Below are 14,762 nucleotides of genomic sequence, written 5' to 3'. Positions count from 1 at the left end.
GTTCCCAGCAGAATAGCAGTAGTAACAGAAGAAGCAGCAGCAGTAGAAGCCACTCAGCTAACAACACTTGGTTTATCACCTACGGGTCCCCTACTCCCTAGGGAAGCAGTGGGATCCCAGGAATCCAATGTGAATTTATTCAATTTTGCAAACAAACCGAAATGACCCACAATTCTGGAGATCTATTTCTTTAGGCTCCTAATATGTTAGGATTAAAAAGCAACTTCAGCTACTTGCCTAAACTCTGACAAATGTTGGAAGCCATTCTAAAAGATGATTAACAAGTAACTTCCCAGTTCTGCTTGAACACTTACAAACATCACAGAATTCACTAAGTCTCAAGGTGACACTTTTTTCTACCTTCGTATGGCTCTAATAATCAGTTAGCTCTTCCTCATACTGTGTAGAAATCTGTTTACTGTAACCCTTACCTACTCGTCCTTTTTCTAGTCATGGCAACTACATAGACTATATTAATCCCCGTTTACATGACTCCACTTTCAAAAACGTGAAAAAGCCATCACATTTATTTAGCCCTCTCTTGTCTAAGGTGTGTATAATTTAATAGCCACTCTTCATACGACCTTGTTATACTCTACCCCCCCATTCCACCCACTTTCTTCTAAAACTTTTTTGTCAATATATTCTTAAAATGTAATGCTCAAATTGAACACAACACTCCAGACAGGGTCTGCCTAGGGCAGAATATTAATACAGTTGGCAATGGTCATTGTCGATCCCGTGCTACGGTAACACTGACAAATATACATATGTGATCGACTGAAACTTCCAGAACTTCTTCAGTGTAGCCCAGTGATATGATATCAAGCCAGGACTTCTCCATGTTCTTCTTTCATAATTGATGATATGAACCTTTAGCAAGGATTTGCATTTCCTATTACTGAATTCTGTAATTCTAAGTTCTCATTCTACAGCCAGAATCTTTTTGAATCCAGATTCTGACACCTTATATATGTTCTTTGTAACATAAATATGCATTCTATATTTTCACCTAAGTCAAAGATTTAAAAGTCTTTGATAAAAAGACTTGCCCAAAGAAAGGCTGCAGAAAAAGTCAAATTTCCAAAAGAAGCTATATCTGGATCAGATACCTCTATCATGATAAAGACACATAAAATATCTTCATAAGTTATTATTGCACATCCCTCTCTTCTTAAAGTCTTGCATGCTCTGCTATCAAATTAATCCGTATAAAACACCAAATGCATCATGTAACATCTTTACAAAAATACTTTAATTACTTGCTCTTCCCGTCACATCAAATTCAAGTTTTTCTGCTCGGTTTCTAAAACCTTCCACGGTTTAATAACTTAATAAATTTTCTGCTCCAAGTTAGTCTCCTCCAAGACGTTTCCCAAATTTCCCTTTTGGAATCATCTCCCATATCCAGTTTCTCTTTCTTTGACAGTACAATCTCGGTTCCAATTAATTCACGTGTGTGTGGAGAGGAAGGGAGAGTGGAACAGAGAGGAGACGGAGGTTAAAGGACAGAGGGGGAGATGTGGGAAGGAGGGGGAGAGAGGCCTTCCAATACACAGTCCGAGCTCCTTGGCGAGATAAAGTATATAAATGAACTAATATATGTAAAGTGACCCTCAGACTGCCTACCAAGTAACAGGCATTTACTGCTAATTACCCCTTCGGTTTCTCATTTATTTGCACCACCAGGATCCTGCACACAGTAGGTATTGAAAAAACACTTGTTAAACTGTAGGCACTTCGTTTTGCTACAATAAACTAAACAGGGGAAATCAAAATCCTAGGAAGCAGAGGTTAAACAAAAACAAACCGAAAAGACGCCCAATTTCAAAAACTTAAGTAAAAAGTTTTCTGAATTCGTTCAGGGGAAATGATCGTGCTACGCACGCATAGCGCCACACATACATCGCTCTCTTCCTCTGACTTTTGGACTTAGTATGACATTTTTGCCTTTTGATTCTTGGCTTTGGCTTTGGTTAAGCGATGTCTGAGCAACGAAGATTTGCATAAAGCTGACCAGCATCTGCAACCCCACTATCTACCAAGTAACTGAGTTATAGTATATATAAATGCAAGTTTTAACTGGCCAGCCTCAGCTGAAATTTCTTCTCCCACAATCTACGCTGTACCGGACAACACCCATTAGTTCTGTAGGAACTGAGCTAAGGTTGCTTTGTGGACTAAAATCCAATGAAAAGGACCTCTGAGCTCGCCCCCACCTCCCAGGGGCTCGCTTCCCCAGCCTCCTCCCCGGCGCTGCGCCCAACGAAAACCCTGCCGGGCCCGGCGTCCGGGTCCCGGCCGACCCCTCCGGAGCGAGAAGGCGCACTCGGTCTCCCTCCTTCCGTCCGCCAGGGTCTGTCAGCGCTCACCTACCACAGCAGCCGCCCACGGGAGGGCGGCGAGACCGCCGAGCAGCTTCAGGCGAAGTCAAGACTCAGAGAACACCGACCGTTGTCACTTTTCAAACCTGCCGCCTCCAACTGGAAGTCCCGCCCCGTCTCTCCCCGCCCACTTCCTGCCGGCCTCGCCGGATGCCGGTTGGGCTCAATAGACTCTAGGCGGTTTTTGCCGGAGTTGCTCCAGGCGGAACCACTTTTCGTGGACTTGGCGTCTAGTCGGACCTCGATTCCACAGGAAGTGGGGGCGCCGCAGTTTGGGGGAGGAGCCCGGGGTTGCTATGGAGTTCCCTGAGCCCCCTTGGAGCACTTTCCGGGTCCGTGTTGAAGTGCAAAAGCAAATGGAGCGTTTCTGGAGACTTGAGCTAAGCTCAAGTTGACGAGGGAAAGAGGACTGGGAGCTCTCGATGGGGCAGGGTAAGTCAGAGTCTCAGAGTAATAATAATGCAGATATTTTTTGAGCACTGAGCGTGAGCATCTGTGTTAGATGCTTATAAGCGTTATCTCAGTTGAGCTTCATTAAAAAGGGTGAGGAGACTAATAGATACTATTACCAAATGAAGGATTAAATCAGGGAGATTATGCAACCGGGCCAAACCTGTGCACAGTAGTTCACAAGTAGCATAACGCGGATTTGGACATATCATCTGATTCAGCGTTGGTAAGCACAACTCCAAGAGGTGGGAGCAACCTAACGGTTCATCTGGTCAAATCCTTTCATTTATACAGGCAAGGAAACGGGCTCAGAAGTGATATGTTGCCAGCTGTACAGTAATGGCACTGTCCAGGGTAGGATCCAGGTCTCCTGGTCTTAGCTTCATCCTCCCTCGATTCATCCCTCCTCAGGAGCCAGACGCTCCCAGTCCTTCCTAACACTGAACTGTTCTCGAGACTTGCAATTGTCCCCAAGTGAGTTGAACTCAGATAATGCATGAATGAGGGGCACCTCATACATGCATGATGACAAATCAGGGTCTTGCAGCAGAATATTAGACTAACCTAGTTGTCAGGGGGAAAAGCCATTTAGTTTTATTATGGCTTGGGGCACTTGAGGCCATAATAGGACTTGCATCGGATTACAGGGTACAGTATCATCTAGTAAGGCTGATGTATTGGGTGGGAAGTCTGGACCGAATCAAGTGAAAAATAATGCTAAGAAGATTGCATTGTAAGTAGACACGTGTATGAAAGGAGAGAACGTTTGCACTCCCCTTGAGGAGGATGAAAGAAGCCCTTGGGCCTGACAACATGCATGCCGCGCTAAGGCATTGCCACCTACTTTGTGGCATCTAACCATCATTTTTAAACTTATGGTTACCAGGGAAGAGAGGGTGGGAAGGGATAAATTGGAAGTTCGAGATGTACAGATACTAACTACTATATAAGTTGGAAGTTCGAGATGTGCAGATACTAACTACTATATATAAAATAGATGAAAAAACAGATTTCTTCTGTTTAGCACAGGAAACTATATTCAGTGTCTTGTGGTAACCTATAATAAAAAAGAATATGAAAGCAATTTTATGTATGTATATGTATGAGACATTGTGCTGTGCACCAGAAATTGACACATTGTAACTGACAGCACTTCAAATAAAAATAAAAATGAAATGAAATAAAATAAAAAAATAGAAAGTTAGCCCTTACACAAAGCCCTCTACAGTAACTCCAGCCAATATTAACCCATTTCCTTTGTAGCCGTCTGTAGCACTTGTTAACTGTAATCGTCACTCATTTACTCATGTAGTCAATCAATCAAAAGTATTTATTGTATCAAACACAGTACTGTGTACTGTGCAACACATTCGTGAATAAAACATAACTCCTGTCTTCGCTGAAAAAAAATAATGACTATACTTTAAAAGACATAAATTCTTTGTTGTGGGGAGTGAAATCTATACCTATTGATATAGAAATTTATACCGATTCAAAATAAAAATATGTTTCGTATCTAGTAGTTTAGGGCTTTCTTTTTCCTTTTCTATGTCCAGTCACTGATGTAATTCTCAAAGTCAGAATCTTTTTTTAATACTGAGTCAGTGAGGAAAGGAGAGAAAAAAGACCTTTTTCCTTGACACTTACCAGATCAAACTGATAACTTGTATATGCGCATACTCCATTAGGCTGTATCTTCTTAGAATCAGGGAAAATAATGGTTGAGAGCTTAGCTCTTGAGTCAGAAAGAGCTGAGTTTAAATCCCTCATCACACTGCTTACTCTCTATCTGGACTCAGGCAAGTTGTTTAACCTAACTAAACTGGTTTGTGCATCTTTAAAATAGCGATAATACCTGATTTATAGGGTGTCATGAAGATTAAATGGATTCATTCGTGTAAAGTGTCTGGCAGAATTGTGAGCACATGGTACGTGTTAGCTGTTATCTTGACGATTATTATGTACACACTTTCCTGGTAGTATATATCTGGCAAGTGGTGAGTGCTCAATAAATGTCTGAACCATCGTTAAGAGTCCAGATAAGGAGAGCGTGGCCCATATGTAAACCAAGAATAGAATGGACCACATATAGAGAGAACAGTGAGGTGAAGGAAGATCAGGATGACTGTATCTACAATATAATAATTGCTTATTGAGGGTGTAATTTTACTGTGGATATGGCAAATTGATAGTTACAATAAAATTAAAATTAAGGAAAAAAACTAATGGGTATTTATTCAACGTATCTCCATTACAAGGGTAGATCTGATTTTTCAAAATTCAGGTGTCTGTTACTGGTCATTGTGAGGTGGAGGACAGGGCGTCAGGAATCCAGAAATCTCAGCCTAGACTTTCTAGAGTTTTGTCATCATCCATAAAGACATTACCTGCAGCAGAAAGTTAGACTCTAGCATTCCTCGTAACTGTAGCATCTTTTTTTCTTATACCTATAAACCCTCACTTGCTCTGTATCTGGTCTTATATTTCATTTTCCCTGTCAGCCCTCCTGCCACTACCTCCCTTTCCAGCCTAGACTACATGGTTTATCAATATCGAAACTCCCCGTGTCCCTTGCCTCTGACCCAGGTGCCTGTCAAAACCCATAAATCCCCAGCTGGACACCCTGAAGAAAATAACACAAGGTGACAATACAACAGGTCTTGGCCTATAGCTTCAGCTCACCCCAGTTCTTGACAATCCTTTACCAATTGTCGTTTCCCTGTCTTACAACTTTCAGTGATTTCTCAAAACTATCTCCTTCCTCAACCTCAGCTTCTCTCCTTATCAGCAGGTGGCCAGAGTAGTCTGAAAGGTATTTTTCAAACACTTAACATGCACATGCGTTTGCAATTTTTATGCCCGTTCCTTTCCTAATTTAAATTCCATGTTCCATTTCTAGACTACACTTTAGAGGCTGGATGTCAGGCCTGTACGGACTGAGCAGACCTTGAGTGACAAGGTGGGATGCTCAGTGAGACCATGGCAGCCTGCAACTAGGACTTTAATTCCAGTGGTGCTCCTGTAGTAGCAAGTACTTTTGGTTAAAATTTAAAAGCCTTTTTTTAAGTGACAGGATTTCCAAATAGTTGTTTCTGCTTTGCTTTTAGTGAGTCAGTAAGGATGAAAAGTTGATTCACTTGGTCTAGTGTGGTAGGAGTGGGTGAAGTACTGAGATTGGGTACTACTCCCTCCGTGCCGTCAAGCATCCACTCATTTGAATACAGAGATTTCCTAGGGGCCACAGACATTCCCAGCAACCATGTTCCGTGGTAACTGAGAAAATTCAAGCCATCACACAACATACACCTTAACCTCCTGCCTACCCATTTCCCTTACCGCCACATTTATCTCCCTCTTTCTTATCTATCTCAGAAGATGAAAAGTGCCTTCTCCACTGTTTTATTGCTCAGCGCTTCCCTTTCTAGACCTCTCTGCTACATTTGACACCATTAATCAGACCTTTCTTAAACCCAACTCCCTTTGCTTCTCTCCTGTTTCTTCTGCCTGTCTCATGCTTCTTAGGGAACTCTTTCTCTGCCTGCCCTGTAAATAAATATGTTTCAACTTTAGGGTTTGGTTTTGGTTTTTGGTTTTTCTCTCTGTTTGCATAAATCTTCTCCTTTGGAATACCACCCTCTCTCATTGTCTTATTAATCTATTTGCTCAAGGATCCTCAAATTACTGATATCCCTGCCCTCTTTCTTAAGATTCAGTCTTTAATTTCCTTGCCTACTAGATAGATCCATTTGGAAGGAATCTCGAGCCTTCGAGATTCTAATTTGTTCCTTGCTTTCATTTGACTACCAGTCTATCTCACTGCTATCTCCAGCCTTATGACCCCTACCTACATCCCCCAATTTCTTCTTAGTAGCAGCTCAAATGATCAGTCCTAATGTAAATCTGACCATTTCACTGGTCTTAAACTTCTACAACCCCTTCCCTCATCACCTCCTAGATAAAGTCCAGCTTCATAGCCTGCATTCTAGGACCTCCATGATCTTGGCACTGTTTATGTTACCACTGTCATCTCCCATCACACCCACTTCCCATTCATGAGGCTGTTTTACACTTTTAGACCTTTTCTTACTTTTGTTGACTCTGCCTGGACTGTCTTGATTTTCTTTGCTTGACTCTTTTTTTTTTTTTTTTTTCAGATGCCTTTCTCTATTCCATGGTCTGAACTAGTTGACTTTCCTTCTGGCTTTCTAGACATTGATTTATTCATTCAAAAAATATTTATTGAGCCTCTTATTTTGTGCCAGACCTGAAATATAATAGTGAACAAACAAGTGTGGTAAAAATCTATCTAATAATTGACCTGATAGAGCTTATATTTTCATAGGGAAGGGAGACAAGTAATTAAAAAAAAAACTGCTGTTGAGTCTGAGTGGCTCCATGCTGGAGGACAGCTAGGAACTGACTAGGTTAAAGGGTGGAGGAGAAAGTAGAGGGAATGGTTCCTGTGAAGCCCAGACGTGAGAGGAGAGCACAGTCCGGACGCAGGGCTGGGGAGGTACACAGGCACCATGTAGTGAGGAGCGTTACTAGTTAGTTATATTAAGGAGTTTGGATTTCTTCCTAAACATAGTTGTAAGTTTGAAGGGTTTCAACATGATTAGGTTTGTATTTTAGATGGTGATTCTGGCTACCTTCAGAAAGTGGAATTGAAGAGTGGCAAGACTAGTGAGAGGAAAACCAGTTAGAACATCACTGTCATAATGCTGGGAAGAGAAGATGGCAGCCCGTACCGGGGTATTGCCAGTGCGGATGGAAATAGATCCCAGAGGAATTCAGAAACCAGAAGTGGCAGGACTTGACGACTGAATTGGGAGGGCAGAGGTGAGAGAAGCCAAGGATAGAATTCCATAAGCAAATGTTAGTGAAGTCAGGAAAGACCCTGTTGGCTATGAGATGCCCACAGCCTCCAAGTCCTTAGACACTGTAGATGCTTGGTAAGTATCTGCTGAGTGAGAGTTCTCTGGCTTGAGCACCTGGATAAGTGGGATGCCCGTCTCTGAGTTAGGTAATACAGAGGTGACCTCGTTTGGGGAGGCGACTGGTGATTGAGTTTTGGGCAGGTCTAGCTCAAGATGCCTGCGGGAGAGAGACATGAAGATGACAGACACAACGCAGCTGGAAGAGATGAGGTGTGTTCTTAGTACACTTAAAAAAATAAAAGTCTATGTTTTATCGAAATGATCTGTTTTGTGTCTGTCTTCACTGCTACACAGGGCCAGTTCTTACTGGCTTGATTTCCTAGCACCTAACACTGTGTCCGGCACAAACTGGGCACCCAGTCAGTGTTTGTTATCAAACTGAACTCCTACTTTTAAAACATGGTACATCTAACAGGAGAAATGAGTAATAGTAGGAGCCTCTGAGGAGGGAATCAGGGGGTCAGAGTGAGAAGATTTTATTGGATATACTTTGGTTCTTCATACTTTTCTCTTATGTACTTCCATTTCCTGTGAAAAAATAAAGAGATGAGAAAAAAAGTATTCAATCTGTATTAACTTCAAACTGAAAACAATACTCTAACTATGATCTGATTGGTATAGAGTAGAAGATTAATGCTATCTGAGAACACACCAGCATTTTTTGACCACATCACATTATTGATTGGTTTACAGGCTTTATGGTTGTATCATTGATGCCACTGTTCAGCTCACTTACACAAACAGTTAATATTTATTCATGTCTTAAAAATAATCACTAACCATGAATGGAAATACAGGCTGAAGTGAAATTATGAACATATACTAGTATATTAAGGGCATCAGGAAGAAAATCTTTGAAACTATGTATTGTGAAGTGTAGATAAAACCTTCTAAAGCAAAGGAGTTTCATAGTTTTACATCTGCCTGACATTTCAGATGAGAGGAAACAGTGTGTCTCTTTGACCTGACTGCTAACATTTGTAGCTTGCCAACATTACAAGTAATATCTAATATGCAGAACCCTTTATTTACAAGTGGTGGGATATTCTTTGCACATCATTAACTGTAGTTAATTATGAATGAAGAAGTCACAGTGCTTTTATATACTTGTGAATTAGTATTTTAGTGTATAATTTTATTTAAAAGGTTGGGGTTATAGGTATACTGAAAATGCACTAATATTCAAAGTGTTAACTCTAGTAACATTTTTGTTTGCATAGCATAGTCACTAGGTGGTGCTGTTGTGTTAATGTTAACCTTACACAATTTGCAAGTTTTATTTCATTTTCTTTTTACATAAGTAAACAGAATTAGAGTGATAAACAGAACACAATGTTCTAGGTGGAAAAAATTAGATTCTAAATTTATTGACTTTAATATATATATTAGAGTTCAGGCTTAAGAAGATAAACAATTGAATTCAAAGTAGCTGTCTGCTTTTTATTACCTTTTAATCATTCCAGACCTGTTAATTTACTTCATTCCTCAGCTGTGTCATCTTTATTAGTGGATTTGGGAACTAGGCTATGCATTTGCAGTACTTTAAACAGAATCTTTGTTTTGGATTCAGAGGAAATTTTTAGTTTGAAGCCAAAAAATGCGTGTCCTTTACTAATTTGTGATAAGCTCTAAACTAGATCCAAGGAAGCAAGAATTTGGTTTATTTTACTCTAACCTCCTAGTATTCTCTCCCCAACTTTCACATCAACTTATATTATTTTAGCATAGTATAGAGAATCTTAGGAATTAAGGAATTAATAGCCTAAACAAATTGGATATTGGTAAAAGCATTTGTCTAGTGTGACTTTTTGAATACAATTTTTACACTCTAGGTATTTCCAATTTTGGTATTATAGTATCCTGTGGTGTTGCCCGTTATTTCAAGGGAGTTTATAAGATTCTCTGGGGGAAAACTGTTAATGAGCACTAATGTTAAGACTAATGATTTATACCAAATTTTGGAAAAAGAAATTAAAAAAACAGAATCAATAATGACAGAGTATCACAAATCAGAAAACTCCGGCGATAACTAGCTTTTTTGGTCGGAGTTTTAGGGTCATGTTTTCATTCCTATGGATTCTCTTATGCTAATGATGTCTATTATCCAGAGTAAGGCTTCTAGTCAGGACTCTGTTTAATGAACCCTTAGAAGGAAGTCCCTTCTGAGTTCTCAGCATCTTCTTTTCATAGCCCTTAATCCTGTTTTCTATCAAAAAAGGAGGCTTTGTCTGAGTGTTTTATCAAAACGTTTCTACATAAGCACCAAGTAAGGGTGTTTAATTTAATCCTTATTACTTGAAAAAGATTACCTGTCAGTTTTCACCCACTATGAAGCAGAGAACCGAATAAACACAGGGTGACCATATAAATTCAAAACTGACACTTGGATGCTGTTCCGTTTATATACCTTTTGCGTATGGTACTTACATAATAATAATGATTCACATTCCTAGAAGATAGTCTAGGTGCTAGGTCCGCTCCATGTACTACCTCCTTAATTCTCACAACGGCGTGAGGTAATTTCTGTTCCCATTTTTCAGATGAAAACCCCAAAACTTAAATCACTTAAGAAAAAATTAAAACAATTTGTTCATAGTCATACACCTAGGAAACCAGGGAGCTGAAATTTGAACCCCCATAATCTGATGGGAAAAGCTCTGTCTTTCAATATTCTACTCTGCTACCTAATCTCAGACCCTTAGAACTGGTAAGGGCAGTGCTGCTTTCTGTGTTCCACAGGCTGTATCGCTGGGCCCTTCTGGGAAGGGCTACCTCCCTGGATGTTGGCTCCCCTTTGTCACCTCCCTGTGGCACAGTGCACTCACGCGGGCCCTGCCGAGCCTTGGGCAGTTCTCTGAGGAAGGATGTAGTTGCCTGGACTCTTGGCTCTACTTCCCCTTGTGTTGTCGCAGGGACTATGCCCCTCTGTAGGCTTGTGGGTGGACTGGCCCCTCAAGGGCGTTCCGGGCCTTCAGAGGTGTCCGGTGCAGGTGTTCTCTCATTCCTAGCCCTCTTTTCCCACAGCTTGGCATCTTCCAGAATCTCTCCAAGCTTCTACTTCCCTAGGACCTATGATCATTCCAAAGAGAAAGAATAAAGTTCCAGACTCTCTCAGTTTCTCCCTTTGTCATAACAGGAAGTTTCATAGCTGCAGCTAAATCTGTCGGTTGTCAGTTACGTTTGGCTCCACTTGTGGACGTGGGCGCCTCCCAAAGGTTTTTTTCTTGGAGTTAATATTAGCTAAAGCAAAACACATTTAAAGCATTTGCTACCCCAAGAATTAATTTGCTTATGAAAACTGCTGTTTGCTCTACGTGAGAAATTCACAGTCACAGGAGTAATATAATTTTGGCCTTATTTCTTAGGAATAAACCAGACTATATTATGCTAAGTGGCAATGAATTATCTCAGAATCACCCTGTTTCCTACCCTGAGTGACAATGAATTATCTCAGAATCACCCTGTTTCTCCCCTTGCCCCAGGGCAGGGAATGGGGTGCAGTCGTGTGGGGAGATGAGGACATTTTATTTCACCCTATTATGTTTTCATTTTAGGCTTGGAGACAGAAAGCAGAGTGGCAAACCATGTAGGGTGGTGGCTTAGTAGGGAACAGAAATTTATGGGATTTTTTTTTTCTTTAATGGAGGTGCTCGGAATCCAGGACCTTGTGCATGCTAAGCATGTGCCCTACCACTGAGCTCTACCTACTCCCCGCTAGGGAACAGAAATTTAAACTAAGATTCTAACCCCAGGATTGATCAGAATTGGCAAGATTGCAAAGATTTTGTATCAACTGTAAATATAACTGCCATGATGCTGTCAACAGGAATTCACTGAATATTTAGGTATCAGACACTATACTTTCAGCACCCAGTAATTAGGACAAATGACCTCCAAGGGCAAAATAATGTTTTAACTTTGTGTTCTTCTCTAGGTGAGTGAAAAGGAAAAACTCTGTTTCTCCTCTCCACACTCTATTTCAAATGTGTGGGGGTTTTCCCACACGGCCAGTTCTCCAACTCCAGTGTCAGTGCTGACGCCGTCTACCTGGAGTTAGTGTCAGAGCCCGCAAGTTAACGGCTCAGTCCCACAAGACTTCCTCCACTTCAGAGGCCAGTCACAAGTCCCAGGCTGTCACCTGTACTTCTGACTAACAGACTAGGAATTGGAGTTCCCACAACCCCCTCCTCAGGTTCAATAATTTGCTAGGATGATTCACAGAACTCAGAGAAACCCTTAGGTCTACCAATTTGTTATATGATAAAGGATACAGAGGAACAGCCAGATGTGAGATACATAGGGTGAGGTCTGGAAGGGTCCTGAGCACAGGAGCTTGTGTCCCTGTGGAGCTGGGATGCCCCCCCCATGCTCCTGGCACCTAGATGTGTTCACCAACTCAGAAGCTTTCTGAATCCCACACTTTAGGGATTTTTATGGAGGTTTCATCCCATAGACATGGTGGACTATTAACTCAATCTCCAGCCCCTCTCCTCTCTCCAGAGAATGGGGGTGGGGCTGAAAGTTCCAAGCTTCTAATCACGGCTTGGTCTTTCTGGTGATCAGCCTCCATCCTAAAGTTATCCAGGAGCCCACTAAGAGTTGCCTCAGAACAAAAGATGCTCCTTTACCCAGGAAATCCTGAGGGATTTAGGAACTCTGTGTTAGAAACTAGGGTCAGTGACCAATTACTAAAACAAAAGATGCTCCTCGTGCTCTTATCCCTGAGGAAACCCTTAAATTACAAAAGTTTTAAGAGCTCTATTCCAGGAAGCAAGGGCAGAGACCAATACATTGTTTCTATTATTTCAATTTCCTTCTCAATAAAATAGGGACTTTTTCTAGGTAATTTGATATGTCTTTCCTGCTTGAAGGAAAAAAAAGAAAAGACCAAAAAGAAAAAGGTTCTCATTTTTATTTCATAAATAAAAATTAAGGTTTTTTTTCTAAAGTTCTATGTTTTCCACTCTGCCGATGTAGAATCCTAAATTTTTACTGGAGAAAACTATTTTAGGGAAAAGAATAAGTAAAGGACATACTAGAGTTCATTTTCGCTGAATGATGACATCTCTTCAGCTCAGAGAGGGGATGAGGTAAGGAGAGAGAGCAGGGGCTGGGGAGGTAGGCGTGAAGCAACACCCTGAGTAGCCTGGTCGCATCAAAATCCCAGGAGCTCTTCCCTCTGTTTCAGCCTCACACCTCACAGGAGTTGCTCCCAAATGTGAGATGAATGCCTTTGTATATGAATTCAGAAATAAAGAGATTTGACAAAAGGACAGCATGTGTTAGTTTCCTAGGTCTGCTATAACAACTGCCCCAAGCTATGTGGCTTTAACAAGCAGAAATTCATCGTCTCACAGTTCTGGAGACTAGAAGGACCGGATTTGTAACTGGACAAGGCGGGTACTGAACACAAGTCTGGCTGCTTGCTGTTCAGAAACACGCCAGTACTCAAGACAAAAGTGTTGGTGGAAAAGGAAAAGTTGCTTTATTCAGGAGGCCGGCAACCTGGAAAGGTGGTAGACTAACATCCCAAGGCCATGTCCAAGTTGCAGGTTAGGAGACAAAGGTTTTAAAGGCTGGGTGAGGAAGGGGGCTGCAGGGTGCACGAGCAGCTTATGCACAAGTCTCAGATTGGTTGGCATCAAGGCGAAGTTTCGAGCACCACCAGTCTTCTGGTTTCAATCTGTCTGGGTTCTACATGCTTGCGGTCAGCAGTTCTTATCTGTTAGGGGTCTGCTTCCTGTAAAAACAGCTTAGGAATGTGTGTCAAGCCTTTATCTGTATCCTTCAGGGAACTGGGAGTTCGGAGATTCTGCTATGTGGTGGTTCATAATCTAAATTGTTACCAGTGTCCTGGCTCAACAGCTATTCTTTGTTTCTGCGTCTTCCCATTTCCTAGCCGGTAGCTTTTGAGCCAGCCTTTTGAGACTCAGGAGAGGCCTGGGAGACCAAAGCGATAAAGCAAAAGGCTTTTGCCTTCAAAGGGCAGGGACACCGGGGCTTGTATGTGGCTTCAGCCCCCCCTTTTCTTTGATATTCTTCAGCCTTGAGGGGAGCAGGTTCGGGACAAGAAGGGGAATAGAAGTTTGGATAGAGAGGTTAATTGTAAAGTCAACAGAAGAACTCGGTTTTGGAGGGAACTCTGTTTCAGATTAAGGTGTCAGCAGCATTGGTTCCTCTGAGGGCTGGGGGTTAGACTCTGTTCCATGCCCCTCCCCCAGCTTCCGGTGGTTGGCTGGCAATTTTGGCATCCTTGGTCTGTAGATGTACCACCCCTACCCCTGCCTTCATCGTCACATGACATTCTCCCTATTTATGTATCTTGTGTCCAAATTTCTCATAAGGGCACCAGTCACATTGGATTAAGGGTCACCCTAACGACCTCATTTTAACTTAATTACCTCCATAAAAACCCTGTTCCCAAATAAGGTTACATTCTGAGATTTGGGGGGTTAGGACGTCAGCATTTCTGTTTTGGAGGAAATAATTCAATCCATAAAACAGAGTCACAACATCATGAACTAACAGCCTTTCTGAACAGGATCTATAAATAGTCTGAGGGTTCAAGCCGGGACAAATGCACCAGATTCCCTTCAGAGCAGGATGCAGTCCCTCAGTTTGTACCTCCTTTTTAAACTGAGCACTAATTACTTATTACTTTTATATTTGCTAATGCCCTTTGAGTGCTCAGTACATGTGATTCATTTTATTTTTCTTAGAAACAGAACTCTTTCAAAGCCCTGTCTGAATATATTCAAAAGGAACAAACAAAGGTAACTGAATTGGTGACACTTTGGGTCTTGTCGTAGAGAAAAGTAGGTCTTATTCAACAGAGCGTAGAGGACCATCCTAACTTACTGAGGACTCACATTCCCTGACGGTGGATTCTAAAACCATGCACTTGGTGAAAACACAAAGATAAAATTGAAAGAGACAGAACTGAGTGAGCATGTATCAGTTTAGAAACACCATTAAAAATGTCCCCACACTC

At 41.6% G+C, this 14,762-nt stretch overlaps 1 protein-coding gene, 1 long non-coding RNA gene and 1 other non-coding gene across 13 annotated transcripts in view; 2 read left to right on the top strand and 1 right to left on the bottom strand.

The window, feature by feature from the left end:
• The window catches only part of NUF2 (NUF2 component of NDC80 kinetochore complex), a 28,085-nt gene extending 25,588 nt beyond the window's left edge, over positions 1 to 2,497 (bottom strand). Inside the window, exon 1 of one of the 2 annotated variants that reach the window (XM_010984431.3) lies at positions 2,377 to 2,497. The gene's annotated coding sequence lies outside the window, so the exon portion shown is untranslated. Of the gene's footprint in view, positions 1 to 2,372 lie in introns of both variants that reach the window. The other variant, XM_010984430.3, reaches the window with a different exon arrangement.
• A 124-nt stretch (positions 2,498 to 2,621) lies between these two features.
• Positions 2,622 to 14,762, top strand: part of LOC105092706 (uncharacterized) — a 41,459-nt gene continuing 29,318 nt past the window's right edge. For 5 of the 10 annotated variants that reach the window (XR_010377531.1, XR_010377525.1, XR_010377529.1 and 2 more), the window contains exon 1: positions 2,622 to 2,816. This is a non-coding gene — a long non-coding RNA (uncharacterized LOC105092706). The remainder of the gene's footprint in view (positions 2,817 to 14,762) is intronic. The other 5 variants (XR_010377530.1, XR_010377533.1, XR_010377524.1 and 2 more) reach the window with 2 other exon arrangements.
• LOC116148271 (U6atac minor spliceosomal RNA) lies at positions 3,580 to 3,704 on the top strand. The gene has a single exon (XR_004131788.1). It is a non-coding gene; the product is annotated as a U6atac minor spliceosomal RNA (small nuclear RNA).

The sequence above is a fragment of the Camelus dromedarius genome, chromosome 23 (assembly GCF_036321535.1).
Source record: "Camelus dromedarius isolate mCamDro1 chromosome 23, mCamDro1.pat, whole genome shotgun sequence".
Lineage (NCBI taxonomy): Eukaryota > Metazoa > Chordata > Mammalia > Artiodactyla > Camelidae > Camelus > Camelus dromedarius.
Note: the sequence above shows the minus strand (reverse complement) of the source record. Positions and strands in the feature narration are given on the sequence as shown.